Source organism: Cynoglossus semilaevis, chromosome 19, assembly GCF_000523025.1.
Source record: "Cynoglossus semilaevis isolate Cse_v1.0 chromosome 19, Cse_v1.0, whole genome shotgun sequence".
NCBI classification, from domain to species: domain Eukaryota; kingdom Metazoa; phylum Chordata; class Actinopteri; order Pleuronectiformes; family Cynoglossidae; genus Cynoglossus; species Cynoglossus semilaevis.
The window spans coordinates 488152-501265 of NC_024325.1; positions in this window are offsets into that span (position 1 = coordinate 488152).

A 13114-nucleotide genomic window follows, 5' to 3' on the forward strand; every position below is an offset into this window, starting at 1 on the left:
TTTCATTTTGTTTTAGAACTTATTGACTTGTCCCTTGTTTGCCTTCGTGTTAAAGTATATATTCCTGTCACTAGAGGATGTTAATGCTGTTGACAGTTAATACTGTCATATGATGATAATAATAATAATAATAATATTAATAATAACAACAAGGGACCACCATATACCTCACATTCCCTACTCGGCTTTTGCTACAAACCTCGTTACAGACTTGTTTTTTACTGTCATGAACTTCCTAGGCTCAATCTTTTTCTTTTTCTGTTTTTTTTTTTTTTTTTTTTTTTTATTTTTTGAGGATTCACAGACCCATGAGTCAGTTGCCCCCTATGTACATCTGGTGGCGCTGGTTTACCACACATAGATGCTCTTCCTCTCAAGGTAATCCCGTTTTGGCTCTGTCCGTGGGAGATAGTCACGGTCTGAAAGTAAGACTATCAGGCCGGAAGGGGAAATCACGATGGAGACTGAACAGGAAGGGCGAACAGGCAGCTTTAGTAAGTGTGTCACAACTAGGTGTGGAGAGGCGGGGAACAAGTGTCAAGTATATAAGGCAGCATTACAGCTTTACACTGACCTCGTCATTCCCATAGTCAAGGTTTTCATTATGGGACCAAGATGCAGTTAAAATTGTAATTCATCACTAAAATGAAAGGAAAGAAAAACTGTAGCTCTATGAAAATTTGTTTTGTAATTTAAAAAAGAATAAAGAATATAGGTAGAAATGCACAAGGTGGGGACTAGAATTATTCAAAAACACTTCAGGAAAACTTTTTTTGCTTATAAAAATGTATATTTTTGTATGTAAGTCGTGTCTCAATGGACCTGACAATTTAAAAAAATTGAATTTAAAGTTTAAAAAAAATCCTAACAACCATATAATAATAAATAGGAAAAAATAGGAATGTATATACAGTCAATGCTATACTGATGCTTTATATTACTAATACAGTGAAGTGAAGCCGAATAACATAACCTATTACAAAAATATTGAGAGTGCCATTTTGAGTTACTAATTCAAAGTGAAGCAGAATAACATAACCTAATACAAAAATATTGAGAGTGCCATTTTGAAAGGAAACTTCATTTCCATCTACCCAACACTTGATAAGCATACTGATAGTTAGCATACTAGTTGTGAGGTTAACAGTTCTAGGCAACCACTAGGAGGAACAATAAAGTCAGCCCTTAACATGAAAAAGACTAAACCACATGCAAAGAGAGTTTACCAGAATTCTATGTGTTGCAATGCTATGCTGTGTTATGTTATGTTATGGTAATACCGCTATGCTTTGCAATGCTATGCTGTGTTATGTTATGTTTATGGCCACAAGTGTCTGTGAATTTCTTCCTCCTAGTCCAGCAGTTGCAACAGGGATGACATTTGTTATCTCTTGTATATTTCGCTGATATTCACAATTTAGACTTTGTCGAACAGAATTGTAATGCTATGTTATACCTGAAGTACAGTATATGGTCGATGTTTATTTATGTCAGCCATTTGAGCCCTAAAAAACTACACCGGTCACTCTGTTTATGTTATATTGGCATTCATTGTTTACGTAATAGCAGGGAATTTAACAGAATGTATTCTTCTTCTTACATCATAGAGAATTCCAGAAGACATTCACTGTGGACTGGAGGAATGAGACTTACTCTCAACAGCCATGTTATTAATAACTGACCCTAAATGGCTAGTGATTGGTGTGTGTGTTAATCTGTGCTTTTGTGTTCAACCTGGTTCTTGCAGTTGTGCTTTACTTATACAGAATCGTGTTCTTCTTCAGTGGATTTGTATCTTCTTTTGTCTGCTTTGCCTGAATGATTTTTTGACCTGTACATGTTGTTGTGTTACCTTGTATGTCTATCACGTGACCCTCTTTCATCTCCTCCTCTTTGCCTGTCTCTTTTTCCCTCTCTACCATACCAGGGTGTACCTCCTCACCCCGTTCTCCCCCTGAAGCCCTTGTCTCTCAGTGGGTACCATTTCCAACAATCAGCAGATTTCGGTCCAAAGCATCCATCCCCTCTCTATCCATCCTCCTTTTCACACCAAGTCACTCCTGTGAGTCCTCAATATGACCCCCCCAAACCCCCTACCCCCTGCATGGCCACAGGCAGAGGAACATCAGCAGTCTTCGACAGAAACCTCCGGTGTTCTGTTTTCTACAGGGGGTCACCTTCATCTACTGATGTCAGTAGAAGAATAAACTGACACAAAGGACAAGAGTGACTAATGAGCACACAAAACAAATAAATGGAGAACAGAAATCAGACACAAGATAACAACAATGATAAAATAAATAAATAAATAAAGGTGAAAAATGAAAATGGACAAAATAAAATTATTGCTTTGTAAGATCTCCAGTATGCGCATACATGTACCAGAAATCACATCTGGAACCAGTCTGTCACAGCTAAAAAGATTAAGCGTTTGGGATGACTAGAACGTTCTGTGAAAAAAAGATGACATAGTGAAAATTCATGGAATTTAAATGCTGCAGCAGGACTTACTTTCCCCTCTACTCCCAAAAAATTACAAAGTATGGACAGTATTACAAGTACAAACCTTCACAAATGTGTTTCATTACAACCAGAGTGTGTAGTGGTGTTCAGGTGCAGAGGCAGAACACACTTTTTGACTCACGGGCCACAATTGGTCCTAAAATTAAACAGGGGGGGGCCGGGTCAGGAGCAGATAGATGGAGCGTTCGTATGAACTCAGTTAAATGACATGTAAAAGTCATGCATAAAGGCAGAAGTATAATCACAATACAAACCTATCATATATTTTGGACAAGCCTAGTGGGCCGCATCTGACCCCCGGGCCTTAGTTTGCCCACGCATGCACCACACTCTATACTATATTATTGTATGAATTTGTTTAATAATATAACACACTGGGCCTAGTGCTATGGTTAAATATAATTTGATATATGGGATGAATGGAATATTATATACTATATATGTATTTATATTGAACAGATTTGTCTGGAATATTTTACTGTTATTTATATCTGCAAACTCAGCAGTAAAAATAATTATATTTTTACCCAAATAATAATAATAAAATAATAAAAATAATAATAATAAAATAATATAAAATAATAAATAATAATAATAGTAATAATAATAGTAATAATAATAAAATTATTATTAAAAATAAAATAATAATAGTAATATAATAAAATAATAGTAAAATAATAAAAATAGTACTGCTATAAACACGACGGGACAAATATAGCACTTTTATCTTATCGTAACTGTATTTATGTAATTGTGTATTTGAAAACATTTCATTATGTTGGAAAGCATTATGGAAAAAATATTAAATTAATCAAACAACTACTACCATGAAGGCACTCTAGGGCAGCGGTGTCAAACATACAGCCCGGGGACCGAAACTGGCCTGCTAATGTGTTCAATCGGGCCCACGTGAAGATAAAAAAATAGACAAACTACTTTATACCCGTTGTTGTAAAAGAACTGAAATGAGTACCTGTTTGTTTTGCAATGACAAATGTGTCCCTGTGGGACTGTCCAGCTGTCAGCAGTCCACTTACATAAACCTTTTATCATCAACCTATCTTTACATCTAACGATGACCCTCACTACCACTAGCCAATAACAAACTGCAGTTATATGAGGATCACAAGGCTTGAAAGTAGTACGTATGAAGGTGTCTTTCACCTCACACCTCAGCTTTTAGTTTTAACCATCTAATAAAATCTATTCATCCTTAATCCGCCCTTGCTCATACCTCCTTGAAAGGCACTATACCCTGTCTTACAACACTTCCTGGTGCTCTTCCTAGTCTCTTTGCTTCATGTACCACATTTATCTCCATTAAGGCAGAGGGCATATTAATAGTTTCTGGATGAGAAATGAACAGAGAAAGCAACTGGGGTTTTAGGGATTCATTATGTCAGTCAGTTAATGGCTGAGATACTGTTTTCTGTAGCTTTTGTTGTTATGTGTTAGCTTCTGCAAAAAAAAAAAAAATTTAATTCTCGCAACTATCCATAGAAATTAAGCTTTCATTCAACTCGTCATCAGCCTTCGACACTCCTGGCTTTTCTGTTCTCTAGTAGCCATCTGGTGGCACTTTGGCCCAGAGGCTATGTCTCTGTCATTGGTGTGAAACCCCAGGGTTTACCTCCTGGGCAAGTTCAAATGCCGGTTAGGTCAGTAGGGTGGCGACTGCTGCCCCCGCGACCCGGTAACGGATAAGCGGATGAAAATGGATGGATGGATGGATAGTAGCCATCTGACCTCATGACCAATCTTCCTGATGCAACCCTCATCTATTCGGCACGGGATCGACATCAGTCGGCTCTGAATGGGTCTCATTATGACATCATTAGAAAACCTTTTTCACATCGACACTGAGGTCATTGTACTGTTTCACTTGTGCGCCATGGTCCTCAGGGAAAATCAGCATTGTTCTTTTAAGCTGCCGGGAGACACAGAAGTCACTAATGTATGTCTGACTCATTAGCTAAATTTGTGTCATTTAAGAAAAGGAAAATAATATATATATATATATATATATATATTTAGTTTGGGTAAACTAAAGGAGAGAGTATGGGCGGGGGACGTGGTGAGGTGAGGGAGTGCTTCCAATAGAATATGGCTCAGTGGGCATAAGTGTACCACCATTACCATGCTGTAATGTTTGAATGATAACAAGCCTCCAGTCACTAGGTGGCAGCAGCTCAAAAAAAAAACATTGATTCTAAACCAGCTTCAAAGGTTTATTAAGACTGTAAAAAAGACTTAAACTAATCCAGTGGTGATCAGCAGTTGATCGTAGTACATTGCGTTTTAGCATTTATATGCTACGGGAGCCCTGCTTGCACACATCATATGTGGGTTAAATGAAAATTAATAATCACTGAGAGAGAATCTGTGAGATGGGTTTAAGTCATTAGCCACGATCACACCAATGGTCCGTAGTCAATGTTAGCAACATTAGGAGCCCTCTAAGTAGTGTGACGGGTATTGTAGGATCCAAAGCTGAAACCGTTTAACAACTATTTGATTGACAAGACCCTCGGGGAATTTGGCAAAGACGTTGAGCAATTCAATTTGTTGAGTACTTCATTTGATGGCCAAATGTAGCTGGAACGCTACATGGCTTTTTAAGATAGCGGCGAGCATAAATCATAATACCTGCACTTCCACTGCATGCGTAATTGCTGTGCCCCGTCAGACTTTGCTGATATTGAGGGACACTCTCACACTGCATGTATTTAATTTAGTACTTAGTTACTATGATGTGGAAATAATTTAATGTTAACTTAGCCATAGGAATGACATTTTTTTTAAATGTGGCTTATTGGCTTATTCCTCTCCACACCTAAAGCAGAATTTTAATGTTGCCTAACACGTAATAAACACTTATTGCTCTGACTACGAAATTAAACCTATAATGCTCTCAGCCCAATCTGGTGGTTGGCAGTGATAGATAGGAACATGGTTTTTTTTTCTGTGTACACTTAAGATCATTAAAGATTAAACTGATCAAACAGACAAAAAAAAGGGGGGTTATATTACTCTCCCTGAGAACCAAAGGAAAAGAGATGAGGTTTCTGCATCTAATTTGTACAGTAGGCTGAGGTTTATTAGTTTTCCCCTTGTGTGTAATTTAATCAGGCAATTCACCCATCCCATACTGCCTCTTTTTTAGGTGCCAGGTGTGTCCTGACAGAACAGATAGAAAACTGCTGCACAGGTGAATCTTTTTCCTGACAATAAGCCACTACTTTTTTCACACACTTTGAACCCTGCGGCTTAAACAGTGATGCGGCTAATTTATGCTAGCGCTCAATTACTTTTCTGGTAGGCTACTGTGTGTCATACTAGTAGCATATGTCTGTCTGTGAATGGCTAAAGAGAGATGAGCCCTGTCATGTTGAAGTGTGAGTTGGTTATACAGGAGCTGTTCAAACTCTGTTTATGTTCTGTTGTTCTCAGTGTGACTGATAATAAAGACCCCAACTTCACTGTTTCTGTTTACCTCTGCTGCGGACAAGCACGAAGTGAAGGGAGTTAGCCCCGGAGCTAATGTTAGCGTCAGCCCTGGAGCAGATCACTAAGTCTCCCCTGTGCATTCCAACTACAGTCGGGGCTCCGAAGCAGAAAAGAGCTAATGAAAAAAGCATTTATTTAATTTTATTTTTAAATTTAGTGGGTGCGGTTTATATTCAGGTGCGCTCAATAGTCCAGACATTACGGTAGACTAAAGTAGACTAAAGTCTTTAAAGTCAACTCTGTGAAGCTACATTGTGAGTTATACTTTTCCACAATTTCCTCGATATTTTTTCCAAATAATTCCATCATTTGGATTCATCCCAAATAACAACAGAAAGGAAACACAAACATTTACCTGCTATTATTTCTTTCTTTTTTCGGCTGAATTAAAAAAATGTTGATTTATCTGGATTACACATGTCTAATTATTCGCCAAATTACACAATTACTCACAACTTATCATGATTAATCCACAGTAACCCTGTGATAAAAAAATGTAACTTTTAAACCGCTCTACCCACAAATATTCTTATTTCCCTAATTCACAAACGCGTGTGTCTTTTTCAACCAAACATAATCAACGTTACAGCGAAGTGCTGAAAAGCATCTTCACATCATTGTGTCTTTTCCAAAAGGTCATATACATTTATTTTCTTCTTAGCTGTGTATCTCCTCCTCCCCCTCAGCGCCTTGACCTTAAAGCTTCCCACATGCGTGAAGGTCTCGACTGTGAAGATAACTGACTGAGATTTCCCACCTTTTACATCATTCTTCAAAAACCCTTTGTGTACATCTCACTGTGAGCCAACCAGTGAGCTGTGCTCTACTGCGATCTACCTCCCGGATAATGTGCAATCACCCGGCACCAAGAAGAAAGACCGACGTTTCATCATGATCACATCGAAGTATCTAAACATTCTTTAAAGTCTGCACAGAAAATTGACCTTTTTGTCATGACTTCACGTTCACCACCTTAATTTACTAATTTAAAAAAGAGCATCATCGTTGCCCTTAACCCTGTGAATATCATATACAGTGCACATTCTGCACGCATACACTTCTGCACTGTTTGTGTATACAGAGAAAACTTGAGATGGATGATGAGATTCTGGTTCAGGACCAACTCATGAATTCAGAAACAGTGAATATTATTTGACACCAAGACCTTTTTTTTTATCCCTAATCTTTGGGAGGCTATGTCATACTAATCTGACACATGTGTAATGCTGTTTTTATACAGTGTTTAATGAACGAGGGATTATGATTATGAAACATTTCATCTGAAATAAATACTTCTATAATCTCAGCGTGACCCAAGCCACCAGGAAAAGTTACTAAAATGCTGATTGACAGATAAATAATATCAAGGGACAAACATGGAACATCTTTTGCCCGTGACTGCCACTGCTGGAGGGCTGAGGCAAGTCACAGCTGGGGACCACCATCTTGCCGTTTCTTTAAAAAGAAGAGTTGCCCAAAGCCAGGGCAGAGGAATTATTTTCTGTGATTCTGTCCTGCAGGACATTTTTTATGTCTGTTCTAATTTGGAAATACTTGAATGTTAAAAAAATTTAAAAAAATTAACACATCTTTAAGAAATGCCAGCTTAGTTCTGTTTATGTGGCAGTAATAGTTAGTTACATTACATTACATTACAATACATTTAGCAAATGCTTTTATCCAAAGCGACTTACAATTTGAGTGATAATAATAAATTTAGTCATAAATAATAATAAAAATAGGAAAAGTACAGTTATAGTAATAGTAGGTCATAGATTAACAAGAATAGTATGTCATAAAAACCTGTCATAGTAAGTCAACTAACTATTAGTAATAATATTACTATAACTAACACTAATCATATGTGCATAGAAATAGTATAGAACATCGGTTCTTAACCTTTAAGGCTGCGTACCAACTTCCATAACCCAACCATATAATTTGGGCCAATTGATATTATTGGTCCGAAATTAGCATATTTGTGGAATATCTAGAAGAATCGTTGCTTGTTTTTCCACCGATAATGAAAAACCGATAACGCAATGCCTAGGTTTCGCCAGATGATGGCGTATATGAGAGTGAAAATGGGGATCGGAAATTAAGTGTTTGGACAATATCGGCAGATTGGAGTAGAATTTATATGTAGCAGATTCTTCATCCCTGCATGTATTATACTTAGAAACATAATGCTATATCACATAAATGCTATATCACACTTGTCTGCAGTCAAATGAGTCAGTTTAAGAAAAGGTTAAGAAACAGTTAATTATGTTAAGTGAGCCATTCGATCAAGTTAAATCTTAATAATCCTAATTTACTCACAGTTGAGGAAGCCGCGTCTACAGTAGAGCGCAATTTAAAACTCATGCACACACACATCAAAAGGCCTCATTTTCATATTTGGATAATAATTGACTTACAGTATGTTATTCGCAGCATGCATAAATTCATGAATTTTAACATTCATATATATCAAAGGAATCTATGCACAGCATTGCATTGTGGGTATTTTCACTTTGAGTTTTGTTGCGTTAAGCCCCAGTAGAATCACTCATGCTGTTACATAATGTACTGTCTGATCAGCAGACTGAATGCATACAGTAAATGAAGTAGATATAATACAGGGATGTGACTGTAGGTGCATAAAGGAAACCAAACTGGCAAGTAAAGTACAAGCAGACAAGTCTTCATCCGACCCCTTCAACTCATTTTCATATTTCAAAAACTAATTACTGGGTTCCATCGTGAACCAAACGACACAAACGAAATAAAGTGAGGATGATGCCGCTACCAGCTAATGAACATCTCACCCACGGGTGACACTGGAAATATTACTTCTCTACGGCAGAAGCCGGCTTCGTACTGTGCATGGTCACATAATGGAAGGAGGATTAACAAGGAATACCTTCTGTCATCTGTAGGCAGTGAGATGAGCTGAGAGAGGATTGAAGAGGAGAGAGCACGATAAAAAGAGACAGAACTAGGCCATTTGTTCTGATGTGTTCAACTCTTCCTCGTGTGTGTGCATATGTACGTGTATGTCTGTGTACGTTTCCGTGCGGGTATGTTAATCTGTCTGCATCTGTAAACACTGATTATTCTGTACATAATCTCCCTGGCTGTAAATAAAGGTTTTACCATCATATACTTGGACTGTGATAAGTTAGTTACACACGACTTCAGCCAATTAAGTAAATATACATTTGAGATACGTTGAAATATTATGAATATTCATGAAAAAACAAACAACAACCTCATTTCTCAATTTCTAATTAATTGAGTGGTCCTTGATCGGCCAATTACAAGACAGCTTTAATCAGCTCCTCATTGGCCAATCAATCACACTAAACACACTAAAGCAGAGACCCAAAGTCATTGCTGCAGAACAATAGTTATAATTAAGAATGACAGCAGAACGACTGCCCGCTGTAAATAAATTACAACAAGAACCTTAATTAACGTGTAAGCTTTCAAAAAATAGAATAGAATGCATTAATCTGTTCCGACATGAGAAGTACAGCCGATGGTGCCCACAGCCTGCGTGGGGCAGCGGATCCCTCTTTGTACCAATGATTGGTCGGGCAGTATCAGCCGTTACTGCAGACCGGTAATACCGCGTCATCATTGAAGGGTCATTAAATTTTCAAAATAAAACATCGTTTAGACTTTATTCTGTTAGAATCAGTCTGAATGACCTATTGTTTTGAAACATTGACAGATCTTTTAATAATAGAAAGTAAGGGGATATGACTGGATGACTGTGTTCCGGCAATCTTTTAATAAAAGAAAGTAAAGGGATATGACTGGATGACTGTGTTCCGGTACCAACTAACTTACGGACTGGCATCTGTCCCCGAGCCGGGGGTTGGGCACCAATGGTATAGGGCAAGTATGGGAAAACTAAGGCCCAGGGGCCAAATGCGGTCTGTTCAGCTTTTTAATCCGCTCCGCCAAATTTTTCCAAATTACATAATTTATTTATATTATTATTATAGTTCTGCCTACTCCCTGCAATACCCACGTTTCCCCAATAGACGGTGTAGAAAATTCTAAAAGCATTTTAGCCTTTATGCATGACTTGAACTCATTTATCTTAGTTCACACGAACGCTCCATCTATCTGCTCCTGACCCAGACCCTATGTCAAATTTTAGCATAATTGTGGCTCCGCGGGTCAAAAGGTGTTCCCATGCCTGGTACAGGGTATAGATTGTAGACAACCGAAAGGGTCACGAAGTCGGTAATGTAATAGTGTTCCATATGGAATTTGTTTTTATCAGCTCCTCCCACTGACAAGACAGCTGTGACTGCATTAGTGATTAAATACAATACATAGAGTATAACAACGTACAACTGAAAGCATATGTATTTTAATCATTTAGGAAAGATTTTTTTAAAAAAAACTATGTTTGCTTCCTCTAAAGAATTTTCACTATTTCCAGCCAAAAATGCAGCACAATGTTCAGCACTCCCTGAAATCAGGAGCTTAAGTCTCTTATGGATGTATGCAGCAGCCCTGAGATTATAACAGTGTTTATTATAAAACGCGGAATGAATAAAAAATTCTGAGTCATTACTCTTGGACAAAACCGTAAAAAAAAAAAAAAGAAAAAAAAAAGAGGATCAACTCTTAATGCCCTCAGCGTCTACGTAATTTGATATGCATGTGGGGATTGTAGCATAAATTGTCTCCAGCAAAACATCTGCATTTTCCATAATCGCCTTTTGCGCCTTGTTCAAATGATGAGAACTCAGACAGAGCCCTGTGTCCAAATGCTGTCTTTACCTTTTTATTTTCACTATCCTGACTACCAATTCAATTTCATTTTTTTAAATTCAATTTATATCTGGTGCACTTGTTATATGATATGGATGCACTGAACATCTGTTTTAGCTAAGACCTAATGTATACTGTACGGCTTTGTGTGTCCTATACATAGAGAAAGGCTGTTCCTGCACATTAACATTGGTTGTGGTAGCAAAACCGATCCACTTAGATTTTACCAGGAGATGTCCTTAAGAGGACACGTTCTTTGACCTTGAAACTATATCCTGTCAAACATATCTCACTAGTACTTGTGCATAAAACAAAATAAATAAAATGAAAAAAAAAATGAAGGCAATATGACTAGTGCGCCGTAGGAGACCTAATGGTGAATCAGGCAATATGACTAATGCGCCGTAGGAGACCTAATGGTGAATCGTTTCCATGAGAAAGGGAAATGAATATGGAGCCAGGAACACAAGGCAAATAGAAACAGAGAGGGGGGTTTAAAATACATGTCTTTTCTGGTTCCTCGTCAATACAAAGTCCATTATCTCATCTGTGTCCTTCTCCGCCAGCACTGCTGCATTGCCCTCCCCGCACCCCCCCATCTCTACACTGGGACCAAGCATCCGCTGTCACTTGTCAATCATGCCTGACAGTCGGTGACCTTGCGCGACATTGTTAAAGATTATTTGAATCGACCGCGCGTGTTTTCCAAGTTGCTTCTGCCAAAAGGGTTTGCCTGGGAATTGGCTTGTAAAAGAGGTGCCGCGCCAAATCAAATGGGACTGATCGACTCTTAGATAAGTTGATTTATTGGGTTCGAGTCTGAGGAGCGGGCCGTGTTCACCAGTGCTTTTAGTGTATGAGCGGTTGTACTCAAGAGGTTCAAAATGACAAGCCTCTCTCAATTTACAGGCAGTTGTTTGTCACTCTAATGTACCGAAATCTCCTGGTGTACTTAAACACGCACGGCTATTTATTCAAATGTATTTTTGACGACAAGAATGTACAGTATAGGTATGCCATGATTCACACTCCGCCAGTGCAGGGTATCGCAAGTTAGTTCTGATGGTTTTAACAGAAGTACAGATATGTCATGGGGCTACGACAGTGGTTCATTTTTATATCTATTTTTTTTCTATTTTTTTTAATATAATAAAATATTTTGCGACAGTGGTTCATTTTTATATCTATTATTTTTTTTAATATAATAAAATATTTTGATAATTATTGTGGTATAATTTGATTCAGAACTGTATGTTTTGCACCCCCTGCTGCACACTTGATTGCTTTTTTAATATTTGTTTTCGTACATTAGGTGTCACCACAGCGGTATAACTTATTTTCATTTAGCATTTTTATGTAGGATTCTCTTCCTGCTGTGAACCTGTGGTTGTGGGTTTGAACCCCACCCATATTTTAAATCATACAGTTCCATGTTATCTGACAAAATAAGGAGTATGTATTAGTGTGGGTGTAGGAGAAGCCAATGAACTCTTTTTACTCTCACCTTAATGCAGTACTTCTCAAATGTTATGTGTTTTTGTAAATTGATTTGTAATTTCATCACTATAATATTACTAACATTAAATTGGTCTGAGACAGACTGGCAATTTGTCTCCAATCCAATAACTGCTTTGAATAATATTACTAACATATAGAAAAAAAATTGGTCTGAGATTTGTCTCCAATCCAATAACTGCTTTGAATAGGCTTCTGCCACAACCTTGAAAAAAAAAATGAATTGGGCTGTAGAAAATAAATCGCATTAAATCATTATTTTTGTACATTATAAACCAATTATCTCATATATTCATATCAGGACAATAATTTATCGCATTTCTACCCAAGTGGGTGGCATGACAGTCAGTAGAGGTATTCTGAGAAATGCATTACTTATTCTGTAAAATTATTTTTTAATGGGGTTGAAAAATATTATATAAAGTGAAGTGAGAATAGACAATTAAAATTTGAGAGAGATAGAGATAGAGAGTGAGTGTGAGTGCATTCAAAGACAGATTTAGCTTCTGGTTCTTTCAGGGTTATCGTTATAAGCTTGCAGCTGCCATTGTCAGACAATACATTTTCTGAGCCACACTTTAAGCATTAAGCACAACTGTGGGACAGAAAAAGAAAGAGATGCTGGGAAGACATAATCATATGCTCTCTCTCTCTCTCTCTGTGTATACGTATATTTATGTTACACAGGAAGGTGGTACCTAGGTGAACATAGGTGTCTCCTCTACAGGAGACAGAACTGTCTCATTCTGCATCTTGAGTACACTCTGTCTCAGCGTCTCTCTCTCTTTCTCTC